Below are 10,702 nucleotides of genomic sequence, written 5' to 3' on the forward strand. Positions count from 1 at the left end.
AAGTTTTCCTTCACTGAATGAAACGTTTTTTTCTTTATTTCTAAATCTAATCAAAAGATTTTCTTATTGCCCTAACACTTCATCCTTTAAAATTTTTAAAGACGTAAAGTATTTGCGCATTGATCTCTTTTTCCAATCACCCCAAAAGCTTTCCAATAGAACTCCGTCTCGTCTGGTTCGTTAATCACAGAGACGTTTCTTCTTATTTTTTCCACATCACTTTCAATAACATTGAACATTGCTCCCCAGATCACTTTAAAAGCCACCAAGTCAGATGAAATTTCGTCTTTTCTTTCTCCTCAATATTGGAGAGCTTTTTTTATGTGTGCACCTTACATGGGATGTTCCATCTCCTTATGGCGTTGAGGTGATTTTCATTATGATTCTCTGGTCATTTACTCGTAATGAAATTATTGATCCAAGACCCTCACAAGTGTGCTAAATTGCCAAAAAAGGTCAATTCAAAGTACCAAATATTGCTCCACTGAGAGAAATTTTGCAAAATTCGTTCCATGTTTTCGTCGTTTGGCTATATATGTGGGAAATTGGGTACGCCGGGTGCGTGGGCTAGATTCTCACGTTATTTAACAGACCACACTTCATACATTTTACAAGCCCCACACTGCTGTCTTCTATTCATCCTTTAAGAGTGCACTTTCGGATTCTATTTTATCGGATTATGGTGTCGAGAGCAGAACAATTCATGATGCGGTGTGTCGCAAGAAAATTTCATTCAGAGTTCATGAAAGTCAAACATTTAAATTCTTTCGAGGCAACACAATTTTAAAACATTTTAACTTATATTGCGCATAACTATCACCTATGACTATCACTTAGGTAGATAATTGTAATTTTTCATTAAGGCGATTTAAAGCGGATATTTTTGTTCGCCAAAAGTATGCAGATGAGTAATTTTTTGATTGTAAAAGTTAGTGTAAGTTTTTGTGAAACATCAATTAATTTGCTTAGTACAAGAATAGTAGATAAAAACGCCTATTAGGACAATTTTTTGTTGATTCAATTAAATAAAAACGCATTTGATATATTTTCTTAGAAAACGTTTTTTTTTCTTTTCTTGAGAGGATAATTAAAGAATAACAGTTAAAAGTAATTTCTCTTTTATAACACATAGAAGATGCGCCTTTTCCTTCATTTTTTTATTTCTCAATAACTGTTAATGGTAAGAAAACTTTTATTTTAGAGCAATAGGGGAAATTGTGATGAGTGTACAATGAGAAGGATTTTATATGGTAACAACACAAATATACAATAAAAGAATTCGTAATATAAAGAATAATTTTAAATCAAATTAATGTGCATAAATTAAACTCATAGGTCTTAAATAGTTTATTTTAAATTTTGCCTTATTTTCAACGGAGGGAGATTAAAAAATCACCAATTTAACTATAGCTTGACTAAATTCTTGCCCCATTTTTCCCTATCGTAAAGTTTTCTATCGTTGCGTTCTTGCTACACTAAATAATAACAAATTAGTTTGAATAATATAACAATTTGGTACTGCAAACTAATTGAATGTAAACTATAAAAAGAATATTAATATAGATCTGTAAAAGAAATTTATGAAAACTCGTTAAAATTTTAGGATATATAAATAGACAGTTTTCAATTATCATATCAGTACAATTCCATTGCTATTTGAAGAAAGTGCTACTTATTCTTCATTTCGCGGTTGCACTGTGTTTAAAGCCCTGTATGGAAAATTCTATTTCTTTAAGAAATCAAATATATTTTAAAAAGCCCGTGTTACCCTATTTAATCTACGGTGTGGAGTTTTATTAGGTTCTTTAAGAAAATCTACATATCTTTTGTGTTTTACTTTATATCTCAATAGGTAAGTATTATCAACAAACGATTATTTGTGATTATGTTTAAAAAATTATAAAATTCAATTTTTCACAAACTATTTAGATGTTCTTTACATGTTTTCTTGAAGTCAAATTCTTTTTAAATTCTTTTTTGTCTCTATAAAATCATTACAATAGATACCTAGCAGAAGTATATTTAAAAATAGAAAAAATGCCGGCTAAAACTGAGGGAATATTTTGGGCTAATGGTCATAGTGATTTTGGAGATCAAGAAAATGGAAGCTACAATGCCGAAATCGTAATATCTGGTTTTTCGGGACGTTTACCCGAAAGTTCAAATATCGAAGAATTTAAAAATAATCTTTTCAATGGTGTTGATATGATCAACGACGAACCACGCCGCTGGCCTAATGGCTTACTAGGCATACCCCCACGGGCAGCAAAACTTAAGGAGATAGATTTGGAAATTTTTGATCATATTTTCTTTGGTGTACACCAGAAGCAAGCTGAAGCGCTAGATCCTCTTCTTCGTATGCTTCTTGAAGCAACCCATGAAGCAATTGTGGACTCAGGTAAGTAATAAAACTCCTATGTAGTCATATTTTGTATGTTTTAGATATTAATTTTGAAGTTCGACATGTAGAAAATTCAAAATTGGTTTATTCTAGGATATAATCCTCGAGATTTGCGAGGATCTCGTACTGGTGTGTATGTTGGGGTTTCAGGATCAGAGCAAGAACAATGTTTGATTAAGTATCCGGATATGGTGAACGAGTACGTTCTGTTGGGAAGTATTCGAACTATGTTTGCCAACCGAGTGTCATTTACATTTGATTTGAGAGGACCCAGTATTGCCATTGATACAGCATGCTCCAGTTCTCTCTATGCAATGAATCAGGCTTTCGTGGATATTCGTGCTGGACGCTGTGATGCAGCTATAGTCGCTGGAGCTAATCTAACCCTTACACCACTTGTGACAAAAAAATTCATGAGTCTGAGAATGTTGAGCCCCGATGGAAATTCTCGGGTATTCGATGAGACCGCAAATGGGTATGTGAGAGCAGATGCATGTGTTGTAATGTTCCTCCAAAAGGCTAAAGATGCCCGTCGAATCTATTCAACAATCCTTAATATACGAGCAAATACAGATGGTTCCAAGGAGCAAGGAATCACCTTTCCCAGTGGTCAGATGCAAAAGAGACTAATTGAGGAAACATTCGAAGAAATTAAACTCAATCCTCTTGATGTTGCTTACGTTGAGGCTCATGGAACTGGAACAGTTGTTGGTGATCCAGAAGAAGCGAATGTAATTTGTGATGTCTTTTGCAAAAATCGTAAGACACCCCTTCTTATTGGTTCAGTTAAATCCAATATGGGACACTCAGAAGCAGCATCAGGTGTATGCTCTGTTGCAAAGATGCTTATTGCTATGGAGACAGGTATTATTCCTGCGAATTTGCATTACAAAAGTCCAAATCCTAATATATATGGACTTATTGATGGGCGCATGAAGGTGGTGGATAAGAACACTCCATGGAATGGAGGTATCATTTCGCTCAATAACTTTGGATTTGGTGGTGCGAATGTCCATGCTATTATGAAGTCGAATCCAAAAATAAAGACCATCAGACCAATAAACAAAATTCCGAGATTGGCAGTCATTTCAGGACGCACCAGTGAAGCTGTGGAATCTCTCTTAACCGAAATTGAATCGCATGCAAATGATGAAGAATACTTTGCATTGATCAATGAAGTTCACAGAACCATCATTCCTCGGCACAACTTCCGTGGATACGTTGTTGTGAACAATGATGAGGCTCTGTCTGATGTGGTTGAGGTGAACGAAACAAAGCGTCCAATATGGTTCATTTACTCGGGAATGGGCTCACAGTGGGCACACATGGCGAAGGAACTGATGCAAATTGATACATTCAACAAGAGTATTCATCGATGTGCTGATGCGTTACGTCCTCAAGGCATCGATCTTCTTGATGTTGTGACCAACATGGATGAGTCTCGTTTCAATATTCTTTATAACTTTATTTCAATAGCCGCAATGCAAGTTGCTCTCACTGATGTTCTTACGCATCTTGGAATCGTCCCTGATGGAATGGTTGGACATTCAGTTGGGGAACTTGGATGTGCCTATGCCGATGGAGGTCTTACATTAGAACAGACAGTTCTAGCTTCATATTTCAGAGGAAGATCTATTGTGGATACAAATTTGATTTCTGGCATGATGGCATCCGTTGGTTTGTCCTGGGAAGAATGTTTGAGACGTCTTCCGAAGGATATTTTACCTGCATGCAATAATAGTGCCGACAATGTCACGGTAAAAATTATTTCAAGTACATCAATATCATGCTGATGAAACCATTATATAGATACAATCTGTTTTAATAACTTTTCCATTTTTCCAGATATCTGGACCTACAGACTCCGTCAACAAATTCGTGGAAATTTTGAGAAGCGAAGGAATTTTCGCTAAAACTGTTAATGTATCCGAAAGAGCTTTTCACAGCAAGTACATTAATGATGCAGGTCCAACACTTAAAAAGTATCTCGACAAAATTATCCCCAATCCAAAAGATCGTACAGAAAAATGGATAAGTTCGAGCATTCCTGAAAAAGCTTGGAACACACCTTTGGCCAAACAAAGTTCTGCAGAATATCATGTAAATAATCTCTTGTCTCCGGTTTTATTCCATGAAGCTGTTCAGCACATTCCAAAGGATGCAATTTGCATCGAAATAGCTCCCCATGGACTTCTTCAGGCAATTCTTAAACGCTCTTTGGGAAATAATGTTACGAATTTAAGCCTCGTAAAACGGAATCATGACAGTAACATACAGTTTATGTTGAGCAACATTGGAAAACTATATGCATCTGGAGCACAGCCAGATGTTAGTAAACTTTTCCGTCCTGTATCTTTCCCCGTAGGACGTGGTACACCCATGATAAATTCAAAAATTAGATGGGATCACTCACAAAAATGTGATGTACCATTCGCAGGATTTTATTCCAATGAAGCAATTAAGTCTTCCGCAGAAACAATTGTGGAAATTAATCTCAAGAATGAGGAAGATGCTTTCCTGGTGGGACACACAATTGATGGTCGTGTTCTTTACCCTGCTACAGGATACATAATGCTCGCTTGGTGCCAATTTGCAAAGACCCGAGGAATGACCTATGATCACTTGCCAGTAGTCTTTGAAGACATTATGTATCATCGTGCAACTATTTTGCCAGCAGATGGTTCTGTGAAACTTGGAGTGAATTTATTAGACGGTTCAGGAAAATTTGAAATTTGTGAAGGAAACTCTCTAGTTATGTCTGGATTTATTCGTATTTCAGAAGATATAGAACAAGAAGTTTTACCACTCGAGCCACTTCCTAAATCAAACAATGGTTTGCTATTAAATGCAAATGATGTATATAAGGAGTTACGTTTGCGTGGCTATGACTACAGTGGACGATTCCGTGGCATTGTGCAGGTAGACTCAGATGGAGAAGCAGGCAAATTGGAATGGATTGACCAAAATTGGATACCCTTCATGGATACAATGCTTCAATTTGCCCTCTTTGGTACAGAATTTCGTGAATTGTATCTACCAAAACGCATTGATAAAGTCATCATTAGTCCCCAAAAACATCTTGAATTAGCAGAACAATATAACATTAGTGAAGAAGAAAAATCTTTATTACCAATATACATGTACAAGGATATAAATGTTATTAAGAGTGGTGGAGTAGAAATAAGGGGTGTGAATGTATCTCTAGCTCCAAAACGCCAAAGTTCGCATGGTCCACCCCTACTGGAGAGATATACATTTGTACCAAATTCGAATGGGTGGTATAATTCTAAACAACCAGATATGGCAAAAGAGCATGCAATTACAAGTTCTGTACAACTTGCCATTGAAAATTGCAAAGGAGCGCTTAAGATAAAAACTGCTGAAGTTCTTTTGTGTGAAGACCCAGAAATTCTACTGAGTTCTTATGTAAAACATATAATTGAGAATGAGCCTATTTTAGAAAATGATGTAACTATTGTAGCAGCAAATACTTCTTCAGAACTACAAAAGCTCGTGGATGATGCTGAAATTCGTATGATAATCAAGGATATCACAACTGGACCTATAAATTCTATTTCTCATCTTTTGATTGCTGCTGATGTTCTTAAACATCCAAATGCTGAAATAATTTTGCGGAATCTTAAAGATTCCATTAAGGAAGATGGTTTCATTCTACTTGAAGAATTTATTAATGAGAGCAGCAAAATTAACAATTCTTTGCTTTTGGAAAAGACTAATTATGTGGTGGTATCATCACACACGTCTTCAAATAGAGAATATCTCCTGCTTCGTCCCGCTTTGGACATCAAATCTCAAAGTATTCATGTGGTCAATATGACTGAGAAGAATTTTAACTGGCTGGAAGATCTTAAATTGGCCCTCCGTAGTGCAGAGAATGAGAACAAATTGGTATACATCGTGTGCCAAGGTGAGGAATTATTTGGTGCTGTAGGCCTAATGAATTGCATCAAGCATGAAGCAGGTGGCAAATTCGCAAGATTATTCTTTATTCAAGACGCCAATGCACCTTCATTTTCCCTCACTAATCCTTTCTATGCGAATCAGATGACCAAAAATCTCATCATAAATGTATTAAAGAATGGTTCTTGGGGTACTTTTCGACATCTTAAGCTGAATGATCAAATGCAGACACGGGAAGTAGAGCATGCATATGTGAACAATCTGATAAAAGGTAATCTATCTAGCTTTAAATGGATTGAAGGATCACTCAGTCACAATCGTCCAGATCCTGATGATCCAAATAATGAATTATTCACGGTTTACTATGCCCCTTTAAACTTCCGCGACATTATGCTGAGTACTGGAAAAATTTCGGCTGATATAATGCCAGTACCGCATGGAGAATGTGTTCTTGGGATGGAATTTTCTGGACGAGATTCAAAGGGAAATCGTATTATGGCAATGGTATCCTCAAAATCTCTCGCCACAACGTGTGTGGCAATGAAAAAATTGGTAATGCCAGTACCAGATTCCTGGACTCTTGCAGAAGCCTCAACAATTCCAATTACATACTGCACTATATACTATGGACTAGTGATACGTGGAAAAATGAAGAAAGGAGAGTCTATCCTTATTCACGCTGGATCTGGTGGAGTTGGACAAGCTGCTATTTCGGTTGCACTTAAAGCTGGATTGACAGTCTACACAACAGTTGGAAGCAATCAAAAGAGGGAATTCCTCAAGAAAACCTTCCCACAACTTACGGATCAACACATTGGAAATTCTCGCGATTGTTCCTTTGAGCAAATGATCATGCGTGAGACCAATGGCAAGGGTGTAGATTTGGTTCTGAATTCATTGGCTGATGACAAATTTAAAGCATCTGTTAGATGCCTTGGATTAAATGGGAGATTCATTGAAATTGGAAAATTCGATCTCAGTAATAATACCGCTTTGGGAACGTCGGTCTTTCTCAAGAATACCAGTTTTCACGGAGTCCTTCTAGACTATATATGGAGCTGGGATGAAAAAACTATTGCAACTATTATACAGCTCGTGAATGATGGTATAAGAAGTGGAGCTGTTCGACCATTACCCATCACTCTATTTGATGATCAGGAAGTAGAGGAGGCTTTTCGATTCATGGCGCAAGGCAAGCACATTGGCAAAGTTGTTCTTAAAATACGTGACGAAGAAGATCAGAAGCAAATCATTCCGGCTCCGAAATTTATCTCCGCCATCCCGCGAACGTACATGTATAGAGACAAGACATACGTGATAGTCGGTGGGCTAGGAGGATTTGGCCTCGAGTTGATCAATTGGCTAATTGTCCGAGGTGCTAACAATATTGTAATCTCATCTCGCAGTGGAATCAAGACAGGCTATCAATCTTTGATGGTAAGACGTTGGAAAAATAAGGGCGTGAATGTCGTTGTGGACAATAATGATGTAACTACACAACTTGGTGTTGAACAACTACTCAATGAAGCCTCTAAACTTGGTCCTGTCGGTGGAATTTTCAATCTAGCTGTTGTGTTGCATGACGCTCTCCTCGATGATCAACAGGAGGCTACTTTCAAAAAAGTATGCCTTCCCAAAATCAATGCAACAAAACTTCTTGATGATGCTTCTCGCACTCTTTGCCCTCTTTTGGACTACTTCATTTGCTTCTCAAGTGTTTCATGCGGACGTGGCAATATTGGTCAGGTGAACTATGGAATGGCTAATTCGGCAATGGAAAGAATATGTGAAACTCGTCAAGCAGATGGATATCCTGGTACTTCAATTCAGTGGGGAGCTATTGGTGATACAGGTCTCATAATTGAACAATTGGGCGACAATAACACCATCATAGGTGGTACACTACCCCAGAGAATAGCATCCTGTTTGGAAACATTGGATCTTTTTATGCAACAACCTCATCCTGTACTATCATCGATGGTTGTTGTGGGAAAAAAGAAGGCAGACAATGCAAAAGAACTGACTATGGTGGCTTGTATCGCAAATATCCTTGGTATCAAGAATATCGAGAAGACACCCAATGGATTATCTCTCATTGATCTTGGCATGGACTCACTTATGGGCACAGAAATAAAGCAAACACTCGAGAGAAATTACGATTTGGTACTTGATGCACAAGAAATTAAACAACTTACTTTTGGAAAATTAAAGGAATATGGTAAGATTTTCATTATTTATTCATTTCTATAAATTATTATGCTTAATTTGATTGTTTTATATATAGACGAAAAGTCTAAAGTATTATCTGGTAAAAAAGAGGATAGCACTGAAAATGAAATCGATGTGCCAAATGATTTTATAAAACATCTCATGCCAACGGAAGTCTTAGTACGTTTGCAATCGAAAGCAACGGAAAATTGTCAACAAAAGCCCCTGTTTTTGGTAAGATAGTTTGCTTTCTTTCAATATATATCATCACTAAACTAAACATTAATTTTTCCTCTTACAATTAGATTCATTCAATTGAGGGCTTCGTAGATGCTCTCAAACATTTGGCAGGTGAACTTAATTGTCCGGTTTGGGGACTTCAGTGCACGGCAGAAGTTCCCCAGGAATCCATTCAAAGCATGGCAATGTTCTACATTAATCAAATGAAAACTGTGCAGACAGAAGGTCCCTACAATATTGCAGGATATTCATATGGTGCAATAATTGCCTGTGAAATGGCACAGCAGTTGGAAAACGATCTGAATGAGGCAGTCAATGTGATATTTTTAGATGGATCACCACGATATATGAATACACATTTGCAGAACAAAAGCCCCTTAGTTAATGGATCCCGAACTAATAATGATGAACTTTTCTTAACATACTACGGAACACTGATTGCAGGACATCAAAACGTCTTGGCGATTATGAAAGAATTAGAAAATGTTCCATCAAAAGATGAGAAACATAAGAAATTCACAGAATTACTACACAAAATTACTAACCACAATCAGGAACTAGTAAGTGTTACAAAATAATAAATAAAATATCTTTAATAATGGATTCCATTTGAAACTAATTATCCTACTTTCCATCAAGATACACGTGGCAGGTAACTCATTAGCCAAAAGGATACTGGCAAGTGATTCTTATCATGCAACTGGAAAAATAAAGTCCAATGTAAATCTAATTAAATCTACATTACAAGATTTGAAGATCCAAGAAGACTACGAACTAAGTCAGGTAAGTAGTTATGACTTTAATATTTTATTTTACAGAAAATTAATCAATTAATTAACATTTCTTATTTATTTTGTTTCTCCAATAGAATTTCCTAATCTTGTTTTCATTATTTTCAGTTCTGTGAAGGAGAAGTGAAAATACATGTTGTCAGTGGAAATCACCGCACTTTCATCACCGGAGAGTCTGCTCGGAAAACTGCAGAAATTATTCATGCTATCTTCAATCAAGTTGAACAATAATTCCCTTAAATTGATTGTTGATTGGGAATCATTTTATCAGAACTTTGCCTTTATTTCAAACTGGATTATTAGACATAAATATTTATTCTTAGTTAATGATTAAAAAGGTATAAGAAGAAAGGTGATGATTTTTGTTTAAAGTTTTTTTTAATCATGTACATTAAAGTAACTATATATGTACATAGTATATAAATACAATGTTAAAAGAACAATAGATTATCGAAATATTATCGAGGGCAGAAAAATTCATGATGCGGTGTGTCGCAAGAAAACATTCAGAGTCGGTGGCAGTCTGTTCTCAGGTGTTATTTATTACATAAGTAGCTACGTTGCGATCAATTTATGATCTTCATCAGGCTCTATAATTAAATTATAAGAGAAAAAATATAAGGAGAAAAATCACAAAAATTGAAACTTAATTTCAAACAGTTTTGAACGGAAAAAAAAAATTACAACAATGAAAGGCAAAAAGAACTACACAGGTGCACTTACAATTGTATTGTGACACCTTTGTCAAAAGAAAATTAAGAAAATGCACATAACACAGTCAGAAGGAACTGCACAAGAAAAAGAAAACGCTAAGTCGAGGAGCAGATGACATGACGTCAAGTTGCGGCCAATGGGATGAGTGCACTGAAGATGTGGTTGAGGTCATTGCCCTCATGCCGATGGTTCACACACATCCCCGCGCGGTTGTGAGCGTTGATGTGAAAGGCTTCCATGTAGTTGAGTTGATGCGATCTATTGGTGGAGTCCACTACACTCACTTCATTGAAGGCGAAATTATGATGCTCCTCACGCATGTGAGAAACAAGAGAAGATGCCATCTTAGAAAAATCCCTGGTAGATCGCTCATGTTCCGATATCCTTGTACCCAATTTTCTCGAGGTCCTGCCGAGGTAGTATGCTT

At 36.5% G+C, this 10,702-nt stretch overlaps 1 protein-coding gene and 1 pseudogene across 2 annotated transcripts in view; one reads left to right on the forward strand and one right to left on the reverse strand.

Moving 5' to 3' along the window:
* The window catches only part of LOC129787234 (leishmanolysin-like peptidase), a 50,214-nt gene that overhangs the window by 26,838 nt on the left and 12,674 nt on the right, over positions 1–10,702 (reverse strand). The gene's annotated exons all lie outside the window — the stretch shown is intronic.
* LOC129786791 (fatty acid synthase-like) lies at positions 2,038–9,792 on the forward strand (annotated as a pseudogene).

Source organism: Lutzomyia longipalpis, chromosome 1 (assembly GCF_024334085.1).
Source record: "Lutzomyia longipalpis isolate SR_M1_2022 chromosome 1, ASM2433408v1".
In the NCBI taxonomy this organism is placed as follows: domain Eukaryota; kingdom Metazoa; phylum Arthropoda; class Insecta; order Diptera; family Psychodidae; genus Lutzomyia; species Lutzomyia longipalpis.